The 21474-nt window shown below is 51.9% G+C and overlaps 1 long non-coding RNA gene across 3 annotated transcripts in view; it reads right to left on the bottom strand.

The window, feature by feature from the left end:
* LOC142301569 (uncharacterized) overlaps positions 1 to 21366 on the bottom strand; it is a 43774-nt gene extending 22408 nt beyond the window's left edge. The window contains exons 1-2 of one of the 3 annotated variants that reach the window (XR_012752833.1): positions 21256 to 21366; positions 19122 to 20056 (exon numbers count right to left, since the gene is read on the bottom strand). This is a non-coding gene — a long non-coding RNA (uncharacterized LOC142301569). The remainder of the gene's footprint in view (positions 1 to 19121; positions 20057 to 21255) is intronic. The other 2 variants (XR_012752834.1, XR_012752835.1) reach the window with 2 other exon arrangements.
* Positions 21367 to 21474: the final 108 nt, after the last annotated feature.

The raw sequence follows: 21474 nt of genomic DNA, 5'->3' as shown, positions 1-21474 counted from the left end.
GGAGTACCACCGAATTGGCGGCCGCAACCGCCGTACAGCTCGCAGAGTCCAGGACAGCACTAATAGCGTTGCCGAGGTTTGGGAGGTAATGGATGCCACTTGTGGCGCGGCCGTGCATGTGGCTGCTTCAATTTGCGCTTGACCTGCTGAGATAGCTTGTAGCGCCCATACGGCTGCGAATGCTGGGACAAAAGAAGCTCCGATAGCTTCATAGATGGATTTCAACCAGAGCTCCATCTGCCCGTCAGTGGCATCTTTGAGCGAGGCTCCATCTTCCACTGCAAGTAATGATCTAGCCGCCAGTCTGTGAGATTGGAGGGTCCACTCTGAGACACTGAGTCCAACCTTTAACCACGTCAGGTGGAAAAGGACAACGTGTATCCTTAAGGCGCTAAGAAAAAACGCTTATCTGGACAAGCATGGTGATTCTGGACTGCCTCTCTGGAATCAGAATGGTCTAGAAACATACTCGGTGTACGCTTGGGGAACCTGAAGCGGAATTACTCCTGCTGATAATCTGACTCCTCCGCCGGAGGAGCTGAGGGAGAAATATCCAGCATTTGATTGATGGACGCAATGAGATCGTTCACTATGGCGTCCCCGTCTGGAGTATTACGATTGAGAGCGCCCTCAGGATCAGAATCCTGATCAGCTGTCTCCGCATCATCAACCGGAGATTCCCCCCGCTGAGACCCTGAACAACATGATGTCGAGGGAAATTCTAAGCGAGCCCGCTTAGTCGGTCTGGGGCTGGGGTCTAAGTCAGAACCCTCAGCCTGGAATGTATCCCGGGAGGACATTGTTGGTCCAATTGAGGGGGGCCAGGGAACAATGATTCAACAGAGTCCCTTTGCTGAGATACCGGCCTGGACTGCAAGGCTTCTAGTATCTCAGCCATAGTCTCAGAGAGTTTTGCAAACTCCATCCCCGTCACTAAGGACCGTGTCAACAGGTGTCTCCCCCTGGGCCCCTCTTAGCAGATGCTCTGGCTGAAGAAGAGAGTCACAGGGGCCACACATTGCACACAATGAGGGTCAATGGGACCTGCCGGCAGCTGGGTCGTACAAGCGGCGCAGGCAGCATAATAAGCCTGTGTTTTGGCACCCCGTCTTTGTGGGCGCCATGCTATTGTTTTCCCTGATTAACACAAAAGGGTAAATAGCCATAATGAACTGTGCTCATACAGTGTAAAGTATATAGTAATAACACAGAATGTATCAATACACTACAGCACCATGGGGCTAATACCACAGGTGCTGCTTACCAGCCGCCTAAAGCGGTTGTGAGGCCACCAGAGACCGTGTCTGGGTTTCCCAGGGTTTGTCCCCCTCTGCAGCGTCGGAGGAGCTGACAGGAATGGCTGCGGCGTCCTGACGAGAGGAGGGAGCCGTGGGCGTCTCACACAGTGCACAGTGAGGGGAGTGGAGTATGCAAAGCATGCTCCAGCCCTCATGCTGCTCGTTTGTCCCTCTCTTCCGTGCAGCGTCCCGCCCTTCCCCTGCCTGTCAGGGCTGAGGGCGGGAAAAAGGAAGCTAGGCCGCAAGAAAGCCGGGGACTCGAGTATAAGCGTCGCCGCCGTAAAAGCGCGGCCGACGCCGAAGTCCCCGGCGAACTACAAGTCCCAGCCGCGCCGCAGTTTCACATGGCAGCGGCGGTTAGCGCGGTAGCCCCTACATATAAACACACTCAGCGACGCTGAGTGTGTAATGGCACATATAGACCCGGTCAGCGCCGCGGTCCCCGGTGCACTAGCACACCCAGCAAAGCTGAGGTGTTGCCGTGCACGGTCCCTACAGGGATACAGAGTACCTTCAAGATGCAGGGCCATGTCCCTGAACGGAACCCGGCTCCTATCCAGCAGGCTCCACAGGAGTTGTGGATGAAGCACGGTCTCAGTGCCTGGAGACCGATAGGATCCCACTTCACCCAGAGCCCTGAGGGGGATGGGGAAGGAAAGCAGCATGTGGGCTCCAGCCTCCGTACCCGCAATGGATACCTCAACCTTAACAACACCGCCGACAAGAGTGGGGTGAGAAGGGAGCATGCTGGGGGCCCTATATGGGCCCACTTTTCTTCCATCCGACCTGGTCAGCAGCTGCTGCTGACCAATCTGTGGAGCTGTGCTGTGCATGTCTGCCTCCTTCGCACAAAGCATAAAAACTGAGGAGCCCGTGGGAGCACGGGGGGTGTATAGGCAGAAGGGGAGGGGCTTAACACTTTTGAGTGTAATACTTTGTGCTGCCTCCGGAGGCATAGCCTATACACCCAATTGTCTGGGTCTCCCAATAGAGCGACAAAGAAAAAGCATCATCTTTCACCACTTTAACCCTCAAACACCCCTCCAGGTTTGATGTAATCCACACGATGTCCTACGACGCTTCCAGCACTACTACATCTGAAGTTGAGCACCATAAAACAAGACTGCCCACTATGAGCTCCATGCAGCAACTGGAGTGAGCCGCGTGATCAGCGGTGACATCACTCATGTGATTTCCGGTCAGATTGAGTACTCCAGCTGTGACCGCACATCACCCAAGTGATGTCACCACTGGTTGCATAGCTCACTTTAGTCGCGGCCTGAACCTCACAGTGAGATTCAGATGTAGTACTGGATGAGTCATGGGACCTCGTGTGGATTACGTCGGACTTGGAGGGGTGTTTTAAGGGTTAATAAAGTGGTGAAACATGGGGATTTTTTGCCTTTTATTTCAAAAAGGATTTTTGGGGTGTTTGTGTTATTTTCCTTTAACTTACAGATTAGGGATTACGGGTGTCTCAGATGTCTACCATCACTAATCTAGGACTTAGTGGCAGCAATGGGCTGCTATTAACTCCTTATTAACCCGATTGCCACCGCACCAGGGCAACGGGAAAAGCCGGAGCCCACGCCAGAATTGGCGCATCTAATGGATGCTCCACTTCTGGGGCAGCTGTGAGCTGCTATTGTTAGGCTGGAAAGGGCCAAATAACTATGGCCCTTCCCAACCTAATAATCTCAGCCCCCAGTTGTCTGCTACAGCTTAGCTAGTTTTAGAAAAAGGGGGTGAGGGACCCCACATCATTTAAAAAAAAATAAAAATAAAAAAATAAAAAAAACAAACTGGGATCCCCTCAATTTTTCATAACCAGCCAAGGTACAGCAGACATCTGAGGGTTGTGGTCTGCAGCTGTTACTGTGCTGGATATGAAAAATGGGGGGGGGGGGGCAGAATATTCTGCAGAATATCATGATTCGGCGGGGATATATCTTACAAATTTTCCAACAAAATTATTTGCAGCATTGCCAGCTGGTGTGAGCCCAGACTAATTAACCCCTTCACCCCCGGCCACTAAAACACCCTAATGACCAGGCCATTTTTTGCAATTCTGACCAGTGTCACTTTGACAGGTTATGCTGAGAAGAGATAAGCTGCGCTCTACTACTAAGAGGATCGGTGCTCGGGAGAAAAAAGTAGTCCAATATTATAGAAAAACCCGGCACACAAATTGGAGAAAAAGAGAATATCCAATCAAAGTTGCTTTTAATATGCTGGTGTTTTATTCGTGAAAAATTTCATTACAGTCAGTGTGTGGCATAAGGGCAAAGTGAGGTCCACTTTGCCCTTATGCCACACACTGACTGTAATGAAATTTTTCACGAATAAAACACCAGCATATTAAAAGCAACTTTGATTGGATATTCTCTTTTTCTCCAATTTGTGTGCCGGGTTTTTCTATAATATTGGACTACTTTGACAGGTTATAACTCTGGAACGCTTCAACAGATCCTGGCGATTCTGACATTGTTTTTTCGTGACATATTGTACTTCATGTCAGTTGTAAATTTAGGCCGATACTTTTTGCATTTATTTGTGAAAATTTAGGAAATTGTGCGAAAATTTCGCAATTTTCAAACTTTGAAAATTTATGCCCATAAATCTGAGAGATATGTCACACAAAATAGTTACGAAGAAGGGAATTTTGTTACCGTAAATTCCTTTTCTTCTAGCTCCAATTGGGAGACCCAGACGATTGGGTGTATAGCTACTGCCTCCGGAGGCCACACAAAGCATTACACCAAAAAGTGTAAGGCCCCTCCCTTTCTGCATATACACCCCCCGTGGATCACGGGCTGCTTCAGTTTTAGTGCAAAAGCAAGAAGGAGGAAAGCCAATAACTGGTTAAACAATTCAATCCGAAGGAACATCGGAGAACTGAAACCATTCAACATGAACAACATGTGTACCCGAACAACCAAAAAAAAAAAATCCCGAAGGAACAGGGGCGGGTGCTGGGTCTCCCAATTGGAGCTAGAAGAAAAAGAATTTACGGTAAGTAACAAAATTCCCTTCTTCTTCGGCGCTCCATTGGGAGACCCAGACGATTGGGACGTCCAAAAGCAGTCCCTGGGTGGGTAAATTAATACCTCAAGTTTGGACTGTAAAAACAGCCCTTCCCTACATGGAGGCAACCGCCGCCTGCAGGACTCTTCTACTTAGGCTGGCATCCGCCTAAGCGTAGGCATGCACCTGATAACGCTTGGTGAAGGTGTGCAGACTCGCCCAGGTAGCCGCCTGGCACACCTGCTGAGCCGTAGCCTGGTGCCGTAATGTCCATGACGCACCCACGGCTCTGGTAGAATGGGCCTTCAGCCCTGATGGAACCGGAAGCCCAGCAGAACGGTAGGCTTCAAGAATTGGTTCCTTGATCCATCGAGCCAGGGTGGATTTGGAAGCCTGCGACCCTTTGCGCTGACCAGCGACAAGTACAAAGGGTGCATCCGAGCGGCGCAGGGGCGCCGTGCGGGAAATGTAGATTCTGAGCGCTCTCATCAGATCCAACAAATACAAATCCAATTCACATCGATGAACTGGATGAGGACAAAAGGAAGGTAAGGAGATATCCTGACTGAGATGAAAAGGGGGATACCACCTTAGGGAGAAACCCCGGAATCAGGCGCAGCACTACCTTGTCTTGGTGAAACACCAAGAAGGGAGCTTTGGATGACCGCGCTGCGAGCTCGGACACTCTCTGAAGAGACGTGACCGCTACCAAAAAGGCCACTTTCTGTGAAAGTCGAGAAAGTGAAACATCCCTCAGAGGCTCAAAGGGCGGCTCCTGGAGAGCAATTAGTACCCTGTTCAGATCCCATGGGTCTAACGGCCTCTTGTACGGAGGGACAATGTGACAAACCCCCTGCAGGAACGTGCGTACCTGAGGAAGTCGCCCTATGCGCTTCTGAAAGAATACAGACAGCGCTGGGACTCGTCCGTTAAGGGAGCCGAGCGACAAACCTTTTCCCAAACCAGATTGCAGGAAGGAAGGAAAAGTAGGCAATGCAAATGTCCAGGGAGACACTCCCTGAGCAGAGCACTAAGATAAGAATATCTTCCACGTCTTGTGGTGGATCTCGGCAGACGTCGGCTTCCTAGCCCGTCTCATGGTGACAATGACGTCTTGAGATAATCCTGAAGACGCTAGGATCCAGGACTCAATAGCCACCAGTCAGGTTCAGGGCGGTAGAATTCAGATGGAAAAAACGGCCCTTGGGACAGTAAGTCTGGCCGGTCTGGTAGTGCCCACGGTTGGCCGACCGTGAGATGCCACAGATGCAGGTACCACGACCTCCTCGGCCAGTCTGGGGCGACGAGGATGGCGCGGCGGCAATCGGAGCTGATCTTGCGTAGCCCTCTGGGCAACAGTGTCAGAGGGGGAAACACATAGGGTAGCTGGAACTGCGACCAATCCTGAACTAAGGCGCCTGCCGCCAGAGCTCTTTGATCGTGAGACCGCGCCATGAAAATCGGGCCATTAGGTCGACGTCCGGCCTCCCCCAGCGGCTACAGATTTCTTGAGACCCGTCCGGGTGCAGAGACCATTCCCCTGCGTCCATGCCCTGGCGACTGAGGAAGTCTGCTTCCCAGTTTTCTACGCCCGGGATGTGAACTGCGGATATGGTGTATGCTCTGTCTGCCACCCTCATCAGAAGCCGCCGGACTTCCTGGGAGGCTTGCCGACTGCGTGTTCCGCCTTGGTGGTTGATGTATGCCACCGCTGCGAAGTTGTCCGACTGAATTCGGATCTGTTTGCCTTCCAGCCTCTGCTGGAAGGCTTGCAGGGCAAGATACCCTGCCCAGATTTCCAGAACATTGATCTGAGGGGTGGACTCCTCTGAAGAGAGTCCTTGCCCGTCTGAGAAAGGGGTACGTTCCTGTCTAGGGACGTTGACTTCCCATCCCATTGGCGAAGAATGTCCTATAGGAGTGGACGCAGATGAAACTGCGCGAAAAGGACTGCCGCTGCATGAGGCGTCTTAAGGGGTGTGACTGGCCTTGAAGGAGAGACTGCACCCCCGTCTGTAGTGAACGCTGTATGTCCAGCGGGAGCTGCACTATCGCTGAGAGAGTGTGAAGCTCCATGCCAAGATATGTCAGCGATTGGGTAGGTGTCAGATTTAACTTTGAAAAGTTTATGATCCACCCGAAACTCTGGAGAGTCTCCAGCGCCACGTTCAGGCTGTGTTGGCATGCCTCTTGAGAGGGTGCCTTGACAAGTAGATCGTCCAAGTAAGGGATCACAGAGTGACCCTGAGAGTGCAGGACTACTCCCACTGCTGCCATGAACTTGTGAAAAGCCGTGGGGCTGTCGCCAGACCGAAGGGCAGGGCTACGAACTGAAGATGCTCGTCTTCAATAACGAATCGTAGCCAACACCGGTGCTCTGGAGCAATCGGCACGTGGAGATAAGCATCCTGATGTCTATTGACGCTAGGAAATCTCCTTGAGATATGGAGGCAATGACGGAGCGGAGGGATTCCATCCGGAACCGCCTGGTTTTCACGTGCTTGTTGAGCAGGTTTAGGTCCAAAACGGAACGGAAGAGCCGTCGTTTTTTGGTACCACAACCAGATTGGAGTAAAAACCGTATCTTGTTCCTGAGGAGGAACAGGGATTACCACTCCTTCTGCCTGCAGAAGAGCATCGGCTCGGTCGGGAGGTGAGGAAGTTCTGAAAATCTAGTCGGAGGACGAGAACAGAACTCTATCCTGTACACGTGAGACAAAATGTCTCTCACCCACCGGTCTTTGACCTGTGGCAGCTAAATGTCGCCAAAGCGGGAGAGTCTGCCACCGACCGCGGATGCGGAGAGAGAGAGCTGAACGTCATGAGGAAACCGCCTTGGTAGCGGTTCCTTCGGCTGCCTTCCTTGGGCGTGATTGAGCCTGCCAGGAATCTGCGCCTCTCTGAGCTTTTTGAGTCCTTTTGGACGAGGACAATTGGGACCTGCCCGAGCCTGGGAAGGACCGAAACCTCGACTGTCCCTTCCTCTGTTGGGTGTTGTTTGATCTGGGCTGGTGTAAGGAAGAGTCCTTACCCTTGGACTGTTTAATGATTTCATCCAATCGCTCACCAAACAGTCTGTCACCAGATAACGGCAAAGTGGTTAAGCACTTTTTTGGAAGCAGAATCTGCTTTCCATTCCCTCAACCACAAGGCTCTGCGTAAAACCACGGAGTTGGCGGACGCCACTGACGTACGGCTCGTAGAGTGCAGGACAGCACTAATAGCGTAAGTCGCAATGCAGACATTGCGAGGTTAAGGACGCCATCTGCGGCACAGATGTACATGTGACAGTGTCCACGTGCGCAAGACCAGCTGAAAAAGCTTGGAATGCCCATACGGCTGCGAATGCCGGAGCAACCGACACGCCGATAGCTTCATAGACAGAATTCAACCAGAGGACCATCTGTCTGTCAGTGGCATCTTTAAGTGAAGTCCCATCTTCCACTGCAACTATGGATCTAGCCGCAAGCCTGGAGATAGGGGAATCCACCTTTGGACACTGGGTCCAGCGCTTGACCCCGTCAGGGAGAAATAAGAATTATTCTTACCGATAATTCGCTTTCTAGGACCTTCCACGACAGCATAGGAGGTTGTCTCTCCACGCCCTAATTGGGACAGGAAGTTCAAGAGGTTTAAAAGGACCCTCCCACCTCCCACAGCCAGTGTCTTACAAAGAATCCATAGCATATGAGAAGTACTACACATTCAGGAATACATGAATACATAGGGGAGGGAATTACCTGCTGTCGTGGAAGGTCCTAGAAAGCGAATTATCGGTAAGAATAATTCTTATTTCTCTAGTCCCTTCCACGACAGCATAGGAGGAATACCAAAGAATTGATACCTAGGGGGGGACCACAGCCTGCAGGACTTTCCTGCCAAAGGCCAAATCCCTGTTGGAATCCAGATCCAGACGATAATGCTTCGTGAAGGTATGGAGCGAAGACCACGTAGCCGCCTTGCAGATCTGCTCAGGGGAGGCCCCTGCCCGTTCGGCCCAGGAGGCAGAGGTAGCCCTGGTGGAGTGCGCCGTGAATCCAGTAGGCGGAGAGAGATGCTGAGCGAGGTATGCATCTCTAATTGCTCGCACAATCCAGTTGGCGACTGTACTCTTAGCCACCTTCTTGCCCTTATTGCGGCCAAAGGGCTGGATGAACAGGTTAGAATCAAGGCGCCAAGAAGCAGTAACCTCTAGGTAGTGCAACACTATCCGACGGACATCCAAAGAATGAAACACTTCCTCACCCGGAGTCCGAGGATTCTGACAGAATGAAGGCAGGACGATGGACTGCGAACGGTGAAAATCCGAAACCACCTTGGGAAGGAAGGAAGGGTCCAGCTGAAAAACAATGCTGTCATCTCTGATGGTCAGATAAGGTTCCCTAACAGACAAAGCCTGAAGTTCGCCGACTCTGCGAGCAGATGTAATAGCCACAAGAAAAGCAGTCTTGTGAGAAAGGGAACGAATGTTACAAGAGCACAGAGGTTCAAACGGAGATTGAGATAGTCCTGTAAGGACCACATTGAGATCCCATCGAGGCGTCAGGACCCTCCGACGTGGACAGAGTCTACTAGCGGACACAAAGAACCGACGGATCCAACGATGATCTGCCAGAGCCGTGTCAAAGACTGCACTGAGTGCTGACACCTGAACTTTCAGGGAGCTGGGCCTAAGACCTAAGTCTAAACCACTTTGGAGAAAGTCCAGAATCTGCGCAATATTAGGCCGAAAAGGGTCAGGAGGCCGAGAACCACACCAGGAGGAAAATCTCTTCCAGATTTTGTTGTATATACTATTAGTCACAGGTTTACGGTTCTTCTGCAGCGTAGCCACAACTTTGTCAGAAAGCCCTTGAGCCTTCAGTGCCCGGGCCTCAGAAGCCAGGCAGCCAAGTTGAGTTTCTGAGGAGCCGGATGGAAAATCGGACCCTGTGACAGTAAGCTGGGGTCCGAACCTAAGAGGACTGGGCCGTCGATTCCTAGCGTCATGACCAGGCTGTACCAACTCCTCCGGGGCCACAGAGGGGCTACCAGTATAGTTGGGACCCCCTCGTCTCTGATCTTCCTCAGGGCCCGTGCGAGAAGAGGAAGAGGGGGGAACGCGTAAGCGAGGCGAAAGGACCAACTGTGGCAGAAAGCGTCTACCCCTAAAGCCTCGTCCCTTGGGTTCAGGGAGAAATATGTTGCGACCTTGCGATTCTCTGCTGAGGCAAAGAGGTCCACCTCTGGTGCACCCCACCTTGCCACTAGAGAGCAGAACACTGCCTGATCCAGGCTCCATTCCCCTGGATGAACATCCCGACGACTCAGGAAATCCGCCTGAAGATTGAGGGAGCCCTTCAGATGGACCGCAGAAAGGGAGAGCAGATTGTTCTGCCCATTGAAAGATTCGGGAGGATACCGACTTCAGGGCGCCTGAGCGTGTACTGCCCTGATGGCGGAGATGTGCCACTGTTGTGACATTGTCTGAATATACCAGGACGTGAGAGTCCCGGACGAGGTCCTGAGCCGCAAGGAGGGCTTCCCTGACTGCCCTGAGCTCCCGGTAGTTGGAGGATTGGGAGCTGACATAAGGACTCCAGACCCCTTGAAATGGGGAACTTGCCACCATTGCCCCCCATCCACGCAGGCTGGCATCTGTGGTCAGTGTAACCAGGGGTTTCTGAGTCCAGGCAACCCCCACCTGCAGGTTGGCGGGACTCAGCCACCAGAGAAGGGATGAGGAGACGGACTCCGAGAGGCGAAACCTTCTGTTTAGGGATGACGGGAGTCTGTCCCAGTGTGCCAGGATATGATCCTGGAGACACCGAGAATGGGCCTGAGCCCACCTGACCGAGGGGATGCAGGATGTCATGGAACCCAGGGCTGACATAGCCGCTCGAAGCGTTGGGCGAGCCTGCCTGCGGAGCTTCGAGATTTTGGATAACAGAGCTATCCTGTGGCCCTCTGGGAGAAAAGATGCCTGTCTGTCGGAGTCCAGCAGCACTCCGAGAAACTGCCGTGTGGAGGAGGGGGTTAACTGTGATTTTTTGAGATTGGGAATCCATCCCAGAGACCGAAGGATTCCCAAAGACCTCTCCACATGGCTCCGGAGGGTTGGAGCAGACGGAGCCATGAGAAGAAAGTCGTCCAGATACGGAACTAGACAGATACCCTGCAATCTTATGAAGGCGACCACCTCTGCCATGATCTTGGAAAAGATCCTTGGAGCTGAGGAGATCCCGAAGGGAAGTACATTGAATTGGAAATGAAGTACTTCTTCCCCGTGAAGCACCGCAAACCTGAGGTATTGTCTGTGTCCCGGATGGACGGGTACATGGAAGTAGGCATCTTTCAGATCGATAGAGGCCATCTGGTGGTGTAGACCTATCAGGGGAATAGCTGATCTCACCGACTCCATCTTGAACCGCCGGTACCTGACCTGACGGTTTAGACTTTTTAAATTGATAATTATACGGACGTCGCCGGATGGCTTCTTGACCAGGAAGAGACGGGAGTAGTGTCCTATCCCTTCTTCCCGACTCGGGACTGGGGAGACGACCCCCGAGTGCACTAACTCTAAAATCTTTGTGTACAACAGAGTCTGTGAACCCGGTGATGCCAGCGCAGTGACTCGGAGACCCGGAAGAGGGGGGGAAAGGAATTCTATGAGAAGACCGTCCGAGATGATCTTCAGAACCCATTGGCAAGAGGTTATGGACTGCCACTGGGTAAGAAACGCTGAGAGTCTTCCCCCCACCCGGGCCGAGTCACTGCTTGTCCTGCTGAGGACGTTGCTGATGTGGAGGGATGAGGATGTTTCTCCCTCTACCTTTGGGATAGCTCCACCTGCCTGCCTTCCCTTTCCCTCTGGGCTGGGAGGCCTGAGGCATCGAGGGACGAAAGGACCGCTTCCTGGTAGGTCTAGGATCGGGCAAGGCCTTACGATCAGTCGCCTTGTCCAGGATATCATCCAGGGCAGGTCCAAACACCAAATCCCCTTTAAAAGGAAGGGAACAAAGCCTCATTTTAGAGGTGGAGTCTCCCCTTCAGTTGGGAAGTATCCTCAAAGGGAAGAGCCGTTTGCTTAGCTACCCTAGCCACCTGAACGTCTACTCTTGGGATCTCCCAATGTAGTCCCGAAGGTTCCAGAGGAAACCGGCGTCTAAGGTCACTCCGTACCCGCCTCTCAGGACATTCCCATTCCTGAGAAACAATATCCAATATATTGGCATGAACTGGGAATCCCAACTGTTTGACTGACTTCAGGCCAGCAAACATTTCGTCCTGGATTGAAGGAAGAGACTGCACTTCCTCTAAACCCATAGTGCTCCGAACTGCCTCAATAAGATCCCCCAACTCTTCTGAGTGAAAAAGAAAGGACTGGTCAGACCCCCCAGATGGAAATCCTTCATCAGGACCCTCAGAGGTGGAATCAGCGTCCTCCTGATCAGAAGGGGTCGACTGGAGTCTCCTCTTTTTTGGAGGAGAGGGTCCAGTAGCAGGGCCAGGAGCAGGGCCAGGAGCAGGGCCAGGAACAGGGCCAGGAACAGGGCCAGGAACAGGGCCAGGAACAGGGCCAGGCACAGGGAGAGAAGCCAGTGAGTCCCTAATCTCCTGTTTCATCATGGACCGCAACTCATCTATCAGAGATGGTTGTTCGGCCCTAATAACCTGGTCCGTACATTGCTGGCAAAGCTTTTTATCCCATACTGCAGGGAGCTTCTTTATACAGATGGGACATTTTTTAATTTTGTCCACTCTGTCAGGTCTATCAGGCTTATCGGACTTGTCAGTTTTTTCTGACTTCTCAGGCTTCTCTGATTTCTCATTTCTGTCAGTTTTCTTGGTGGCCTTGTCCTCCTAGAAAACACAGAGCAGAGAGCCATAATCACTGATGAGACCTATGTCCGAGGGACCAATCCCCTCCATACTCACAGTAGCAGGGGGCACACTGGGTTCTGCAGAGGCAGCTGCAGCGGAAGACATGACAGGGAGCACGGTCTTACCATGATCTGATGTCTTCGTGGCAGCCCTTATGGACAAGGGCCTGCCTCCCCAGTGACGGTGTACGTTTCCCCGCCTCCCGCATCCGGTCCTGGGCAGGTCGAGTCGCAGTCGGCGTGCCTCCACGCTGCCTCCGCAAACCGGAAGCGCTCGACCGGAAGTCCGCAAGACCAGAAGTCCCGCCTCCGGGAGCACTTCCAGATCGCTCCGGCAGCGTGCATGCGGGAGGCGGCCGGCGGCTCAGGGAGGACGCCGGCCGGGGAGCTCAACAGCCTGCATCACCCCTCAGGAGGATCCGGAAGGCTGGAGCAGCGGTCCCCCACAGCGTGAGGGAACAGCAAGGGAGGAGCGGTGAAGGCCCGACCGATGCCGTCCGGCTGAAGGTAATAGGGGGAAAAAAAAAAAAATATACTGCAGTTCGCCGGCCACCACAGCATAGGAGAAAAAACAAAACCTCTCCATGCCCCATGGGGACAGGAAAGACACTGGCTGTGGGAGGTGGGAGGGTCCTTTTAAACCTCTTGAACTTCCTGTCCCAATTAGGGCGTGGAGAGACAACCTCCTATGCTGTCGTGGAAGGGACTAGAGAAAAAAGGATAACGTGTATCCTTAATACGATTGGAGAACGCTTATCTGGATAAGTGTGGTGTTTCCGGATTGCTTCTCTGAAGTCAGAGTGGCCAGAAAAGTACTCCATATACGCTTGAGATACTGAAAAGGGATTTCTCCTGCTGTGAAGCTGACTCCTCCACCGGAGGAGCTGAGGGAGAAATATCCAACATTCCCTTGATGGACGCTAGAAGATCATTCACTATGGCGTCACCATCCGGAGTATCCGGATTGAGAGCGGTCTCAGGATCAGAGTCCTGATCAGCTACGTCTGCCTCATCATACAGAGAGTCCCGCTGGGACCCTAACCAGTGATGAAGCCGAGTGCCGCTCCCAGCGAGCTCGCTTAGACTGTCTGGGACTGTCGTCCGTGTCAGAGCCTGCGCCCTGGGATGCATGGGACCCCCCCGGAACACTGATTTGTTCCAAATGAGGGCGTATCAACATTGCCCATGGTCCGTCTGGACTGCAAAGTCTCTAAGATGTTAGTCACAGTCACAGACCTATCAGCCGAAACTGCAACTCCGTCCCTGTCCCTGGACAGGGTTCACAGGTGGATCCTTTAGCCACCTCTAGCAGAGACCCCGGCTGACCAAGTGCTACAGGGGAGCATTGCACACAATGGGGACAGTGGAGCCTGCCGTGTGGAACAGTATCACGTGCAGTACAAGCAGCATAGAAAGCCTGTGCCTTGGCACCCTTTCTTTTTTGCTGCTGTTGTCTAGCCATCTAGAAGCATATAGCCAAGAATAGCGACCGTACAGTGCAATGTATAGCATACAAGCAGAAAGTACAAATGAACACTTCAGCACATGCAGTACAAGCAGCATAGAACGCCTGTGCCTTAGCACCCTTGCTTTTTTGCTGCTGTTGTCCAGCCATCTAGGAGTATATAGCCAAGAATAGCGACCGTACAGTGCAGTGTATAGCATACCAGCATAAAGTACAATGAACACTTCAGCACATGCAATACAAGCAGCCTAGAAAGCCTGTGCCTTAGCACCCTTGCTTTTTGCTGCTGTAGTCTAGCCATCTAGGCATAAAGTACAAATGGCATTAGTGGGGTCAGCACTTCAGGTGCTGCTTACCGCCCGCACAAAGGCGGGTGTGTGGTCGCCCGAATCCTGTGACTGGTTGCCCAGAGCTTGTCTCCCTTCTCCAGCCCAGACTGCGTGCAGGAATGGCTGCCGGCATCTTGTGAAGAGGGGCGGGCCGTGGGCGTGCCCCAGACAAGAGCGGGAAGCTGGCGTCCCACTGTGTCCAGTGAAGGGGGCTGGAGAATGCAAGCAGACTCCAGCTCTCGGCGCTGACTGTCTGTACAGCGTCCCGCCCCTCCCCTGACTGGCAGGGCTGGGGGCGGGAACGAAGCGAAAACTAGGCCGCAAAGCCGGGGACTCGAGTAATAAGCGCGGCCGTCCTATGTGCACGGCCAGCGCGGAAGTCCCCGGCGCACCACAAGTCCCAGCCGCGCCACAGTGTAAAACACCCCGCAGCGGCCGGCGCGGCAGTTTCTAACACATAAATTCACTCAGCTAAGCTGCAGTGAATAATAGCACAAGCGCTCCGCGCTGTTGTCCCCGGCGCACTAGCACTCCCAGCAATGCTGGTGTGTGTGTGCGCGATGTGTACGGGGACACAGAGTACCTTAATGTAGCAGGGCCCTGTCCCTGACGATACTCAGCTCCATATCCAGCAGGATCTCCGGGTCTGTGGATGGAGCCCGGTCTCAGTGCCTGGAGACCGGTAAGATCCCACTTCACCCAGAGCCCCGAGGGGGGATGGGGAAGGAAAACAGCATGTGGGCTCCAGCCTCCGTACCCGCAATGGGTACCTCAACCTTAACAAACACCCGACAAAAGTGGGGTGAGAAGGGAGCATGCTGGGGGCCCTAGTATGGGCCCTCTTTTCTTCCATCCGACATAGTCAGCAGCTGCTGCTGACTAAAAACAGTGGAGCTATGCGTGGATGTCTGACCTCCTTCGCACAAAGCATGAAAACTGAAGCAGCCCGTGATCCACGGGGGGTGTATATGCAGAAGGGGAGGGGCCTTACACTTTTTGGTGTAGTGCTTTGTGTGGCCTCCGGAGGCAGTAGCTATACACCCAATCGTCTGGGTCTCCCAATGGAGCGCCGAAGAAATAACATTTCCCACTTGTCTACTTTACATCAGCGCAATTTTCGAAAGAAATTTTTTTTTGTTAGGAAGTTAGAAGGGTTCAAAGTTCATCAGCAATTTCTAATTTTTCCAACAAAATTTACAAAATAATTTTTTTAGGGACCACATCACATTTGAAGTGACTTTGAGAGGCCGAGGTGACAGAAAATACCCAAAAGTGACCCCATTCTAAAAACTGCACCCCTCACACTGCTCAAAACCACATCCAAGAAGTTTATTAACCCTTTAGGTGCTTCACAGGAACCAAAGCAATGTGGAAGGAAAAAATGAAAATTTTACTTTTTAACACAAAAATGTTACTTTAGCCATAACATTTTCATTTTCACAAGGGAGAAAAAAAGAAAGTGCACCCTACAATTTATTGTGCATTTTCTCCTGAGTACGCTGATACCCCATATGGGGTAAAAATCAATTGTTTGGGCGCACGGCAGAGGTCGAAAGGGAAGGAGCGCCATTTGAATTTTTGAACGCAAAATTAGCTGCACTCATTAGCGGACGCCATATCAGGTTTGAAGACCCCCTGAGGTGCCTAAACAATGGTGCTCCCTCACAAGTGACCCCATTTTGGAAACTAGAGCCCTCAAATAATTTTTCTAGATGTTTGGTGAGCACTTTGAACACCTGGGGGCTTCACAGAAGTTTATAAAGTTGAGCTGTGAAAATATTTTTTTTTTTTTTTACCACAAAACTGTTGCTTCAACTAAGTAGCTTTTTTTTTCCACAAGAGTATCAGGAAAAAAAAAATACACCATGAAATTTATAGTGCATTTTTTCCTGAGTACGACGATACCTCATATGTGGTGGAAAGTAATTGTTTGGGCGCATGGCGGGGCTCAGAAGAGAAGGAGCACCATTTGACAGCAAAATTTGTTTAAATCATTAGCGGATACCATGTCATGTTTGGAGACCCCCTGAGGTGCCTAAACAATGGAGCTCCCCACAAGGGACCCCATTTTGTAAACTAGACCCCTCAAGGAGTTTATCTAGATGTTTAGTGAGCCCCAAGGGGCTCCACAGAAGTTGATAATGTTGAGCCATGAATACAATTTTCTTTTGTTTTACCACAGAACTGTTACTTGAACCAGGTAGCTTTTTTTTTTCTTCACAAGGGTATCAGGAAAAAATGCACCATAAAACGTGTTGTGCAATTTCTCCTGAGTACGCAGATACCTCACATGTGGTGGAAAGTAATTGTTGGGCGCATGGCGGGGCTCAGAAGAGAAGGGCACCATTTGGCAGCAAAATTGGTTGGAATCATTAGCGGACGCCATGTCACGTTTTTAGACCCCCCCTATGGTGCCTAAATAGTGGAGCTCCCAAACAAATTACCCCATTTTGGAACTAGACCCCTCAAGGAATTTATCTAGATGTTTAGTGAGCCCCTTGTACCCCCAGGGGCTCCACTGAAAGTTGATAACGTTGAACCGTGAAAATTATTTAATTTTTTTTAAAAAAAAATTTTTAATTTTTGCAGCAACAAGGTAGCTTTTTTTTTTCTTTTTATAACGGTATCAGGAAAAAAGTGCACCATAAAACATATTGTGCAATTTTTCCCGAGTACGCAGATACCTCATATGTGGTGGAAATCAATTGTTTGGGCGCATGGCGGGGCTCAGAAGACAAGGAACGCCTTTTGACTTTTCAAACGCACAGACGCAGTGCACTAATCAGCCGCTGCAGGAGGCACGGTCGGATGAGATACAAAAAGCGCTGGGGATACGGAGAAAAAAAAAAAAAAATCACGCCAAAAATTGAGCAGGGATGCTGATCCGCGCTCAGCGGGACGCACGGACAGATGCGATACTTTTTTTTCCGTATCCCCAACGCTTTTTGTATCGCATCAGTCCGTGCGTCCCGCCGAGCGCTGATCAGGGATGCACATAACGGATCGGCATCCCTGCTCAATTTTTGGCGTGACTTTTTTCCGTATCCCCGATGCTTTTTGTCACGCCAAAAATTGAGCAGGGATGCCGATCCGTTATGTGCATCCCTGATCAGCGCTCGGCGAGACGCACGGACTGATGCGATACAAAAAGCGTCGGGGATACGGGAAAAAAAAAGTCCCGCCGAAAACTGACCACGGATGCAGATACGTTATCTGCATCCCTGATCAGCGCTCGGCGGGACGCACGGATGCATGAGGTGTAAAATGGACAGGGGATAGAGGAAAAAAAAGAAAAAAAAAGTTATACTCACAGTACCCAGAGGATTAGCAGGAGGAACAGCTTTACAGGAGCAGCAGGCAGGAAGTTAGACAGCTCAGCAGAAGACCCAGGAAGAAGGACCCAGCGATGGAGGCAGATGTGATCGGGCCAGTGAAGACCTCGGAGGACCCCTCCGGTGAAGACAGGTAAGGGGACGTCGGGGTGACAGCAGAGGGGGAGAGCAGAGGAGGGAGATACCGGAGGAGCTGCAGAATAGAGATCACGGGGGAGGCCGGCAGATTGGGATGTCGGGGGGGGGGCAGATTGGGATGTCGGGGGGGCACGGGCAGGGGCCATAACGGGAGCGCGCAGGAGCAATCACAGGAGCTGCAAGGTGAGCACAATACTCACCGCTCCTGCTCCACGTGACAGCAGCAGTGGCGTGGTACCACTAGTACCAGCCAGTGCTGCACGCTGCAGACATGTTGGGGGAGAGTCCCAAGACCAGCACAGGCCTGGGGAGGGCGGCCACCAGCAAATCAAACCGCCCCACTGCACACTGATTGGAGCGATTGCGCGTCATAGCACGATCGCTCCAATCAGTGCTGCGGGGTCTGGGGGCGGCATGTTTGAGATCCAGCTATGATCTGCTGTACCTGCTACGGCATCTCATAGCCGGATCTCACAGTATCGCACTATTTCCGGCATTATTTTTACCGAAATCAGTGCGAAAGATGTGGTTGGCGGTTCAGATTTGAACAGCCAATCACATCGATCGTCGATGGGGGGTGGCGATGCCACCCCCCCTGGGGAGGAAGCAAAAAGGTCCCCTGCTGTAAGAAACAGCTGGGGACATCATTTGAAAGCCGTTGCTATGGCCACGGCAATCAAATGAACTTTAGGCAGTAAAATTACGTCCCTGGTCGTTAAGTCACGTTAAAATAGGACGTAATTTTACTGCCCGCGGTCGTGAAGGGGTTAATAAAGGGATTACAGTATATATGCCATAGTTCTTCCATACCCAGTGCCCCGTCCTTATGGTGTGTATGTGGTACTGCACCTTAGTCTATTCAGGTCATTGAAGCTGAGAGGCAGCGACACAAATAACCTGACGACTCTATTATGTAAAAAGCAGAGATTTTTTTCTAATTTCTTACATTCCCCTTTAACATCTGTATTTCGGCCTTTTTGGTCTGGAGTACACGCAGCATCGGCCGCCGGCTCCATGGTGCCTTGTCTGGTATCATCTAGTACATTTATCCACAGGATTTGTAGTAGTAGATGCTGATCTCACCAGTGGGGCCACGACCTGCGCCGCTCCCAGTCCAGAGACGCAGAATTCCCATCCAAGTGTACATAGATTTATACCGTCTCTCCACGAAGAGCGGCAGCGCCTCATTCTCCAGATACACGTGGCCCCATTGGTGAGATCTGCATGTACCATCCATAATACAATATCCAGGGATACAGCATAAATGGTTGGAATCAAAAGAGCCCTATAAGAACGAGGTCAGACGTGGTGACATTAATGTGGATTTTTAGATGCAGATTCTCCAGCACAAATCTGGAGGATTATTTGTTTCCTGGGAAACTGGGTAAAAAAAAATTAGTAGGGGGGCACCAAAGGGCAGTTTTGCACAGGGCGCCATTCAGGCTAAGGCCGGCCCTGGGTTTGAAGCTTTAATTATCATCATGATGATTGATTATTGTGATGAGTCTGGGATGGAGGGTTTCACCTTCCAACAAGACGATGACCCAAAGCTCCTGATAAAGCCACACTGGAGGGTGTAAGGGGAAACATATAAATGTATTGGAGCGGCCGAGTCACAGCCAGACCTTAATCCAATGGAGAATCTGTGGTCGGACGTGAAGCTGGCTGCTCACCAGAGGAATGGAGAATCTGTAGTCAGAGGAGAAGATGGCTGCTCACCGGAGGAATGGAGAATCTGTGGTCAGACGTGAAGATGGCTGCTCACCGGAGGAATGGAGAATCTGTAGTCAGAGGAGAAGATGGCTGCTCACCGGAGGAATGGAGAATCTGTGGTTGGACGTGAAGATGGCTGCTCACCGGAGGAATGGAGAATCTGTGGTTGGACGTGAAGATGGCTGCTCACTGGAGGAATGGAGAATCTGTGGTTGGACGTGAAGATGGCTGCTCACTGGAGGAATGGAGAATCTGTGGTTGGACGTGAAGATGGCTGCTCACTGGAAGAATGGAGAATCTGTGGTTGGACGTGAAGATGGCTGCTCACTGGAGGAATGGAGAATCTGTGGTTGGACGTGAAGATGGCTGCTCACTGGAGGAATGGAGAATCTGTGGTTGGACGTGAAGATGGCTGCTCACTGGAGGAATGGAGAATCTGTGGTTGGACGTGAAGATGGCTGCTCACTGGAGGAATGGAGAATCTGTGGTTGGACGTGAAGATGGCTGCTCACTGGAGGAATGGAGAATCTGTGGTTGGACGTGAAGATGGCTGCTCACTGGAAGAATGGAGAATCTGTGGTTGGACGTGAAGATGGCTGCTCACTGGAGGAAACCATCAAATAAAGGAGACGGACCACCTTTAGCTCGAGGAAGGGGCAAAAATCCCAGTGTCAGGATGTGTAAAGCTCAGAGACTTATCCAAAGCGACTTGCAGCAGTAATTGCCACATAAAGGAAACTCCACAAAGTACTGACTTTAGGGGGTTGAATAGTTATGCACACTGATTATTTATTTTTTTTTAAATATTTGTTGTTTGCTTCACAAAATAAAAAAAAATATATAAAAAAAAATGTTCAGTTGACGGCACGTTTTTTTACATGATCTGATGCAAACCCTGAAAAAAACAAAAATGCAAAAGGTGAATGCAATGTTGTAATGTAGCAAAACACGAAAAATGCCAAGTGGGTTGTATACTTTCGCAAACCGATGTATCTCAGGTCAGACAGAGATTTGCCCCCCCACTCCTCCAGACACAGCATTGCCCCCCCACTCCTCCAGACACAGCATTGCCCCCCCACTCCTCCAGACACAGCATTGCCCCCCCACTCCTCCAGACACAGCATTGCCCCCCCACTCCTCCAGACACAGCATTGCCCCCCACTCCTCCAGACACAGCATTGCCCCCCACTCCTCCAGACACAGCATTGCCCCCCACTCCTCCAGACACAGCATTGCCCCCCACTCCTCCAGACACAGCATTGCCCCCCACTCCTCCAGACACAGCATTGCCCCCCACTCCTCCAGACACAGCATTGCCCCCCACTCCTCCAGACACAGCATTGCCCCCCACTCCTCCAGACACAGCATTGCCCCCCACTCCTCCAGACACAGCATTGCCCCCCCACTCCTCCAGACACAGCATTGCCCCCCCCCTCCTCCAGACACAGCATTGCCCCCCCCTCCTCCAGACACAGCATTGCCCCCCCCCTCCTCCAGACACAGCATTGCCCCCCCCACTCCTCCAGACAGAGCATTGCACCCCCCTCCTCCAGACAGAGCATTGCACACCCCCTCCTCCAGACAGAGCATTGCACACCCCCTCCTCCAGACAGAGCATTGCACCCCCCCTCCTCCAGACAGAGCATTGCACCCCCCCTCCTCCAGACAGAGCATTGCACCCCCCCTCCCTCAGACAGAGCATTGCACCCCCCCCTCCCTCAGACAGAGCATTGCACCCCCCCCTCCCTCAGACAGAGCATTGCACCCCCCCCTCCCTCAGACAGAGCATTGCACCCCCCCTCCCTCAGACAGAGCATTGCACCCCCCCTCCCTCAGACAGAGCATTGCAGACCCCCTCCTCCAGACAGAGCATTGCACCCCCCCTCCTCCAGACAGAGCATTGCACCCCCCTCCCTCTTCCAGACAGAGCATTGCACGCCCCCTCCTCCAGACAGAGCATTGCACACCCCCTCCTCCAGACAGAGCATTGCACCTACTGCTGCACACTTTTCCACCCAGAGACGTTGACCTACAATGCCTTTTTATTTTCCCCCTGAAGTGCATATATGATAAGCTCTATCAGATATTACTTACCTCCTGTTATATCATAAAGCTAGAGCTGGAAACAGCAGAAACAGGGAAGATGGGAAATAATCCTGCTGCTTGAACGGCAAACTGTACACAAACTGCCGGGAACTACAGGCTCCTCCCACACAAGAGGCCGGTCACATGGGCGTGACGTCAGCAGAGGTCCCTCTGGCCACTGGGATTTAGACTCTACCATGTGACTGGTCACGTGGTGATGACGTCACC

This window comes from Anomaloglossus baeobatrachus, chromosome 4 (assembly GCF_048569485.1).
Source record: "Anomaloglossus baeobatrachus isolate aAnoBae1 chromosome 4, aAnoBae1.hap1, whole genome shotgun sequence".
Taxonomy (NCBI): domain Eukaryota; kingdom Metazoa; phylum Chordata; class Amphibia; order Anura; family Aromobatidae; genus Anomaloglossus; species Anomaloglossus baeobatrachus.
The sequence above is the reverse complement of the archived record's forward strand: the minus strand, read 5'-3'. Positions and strand labels throughout refer to the sequence as shown.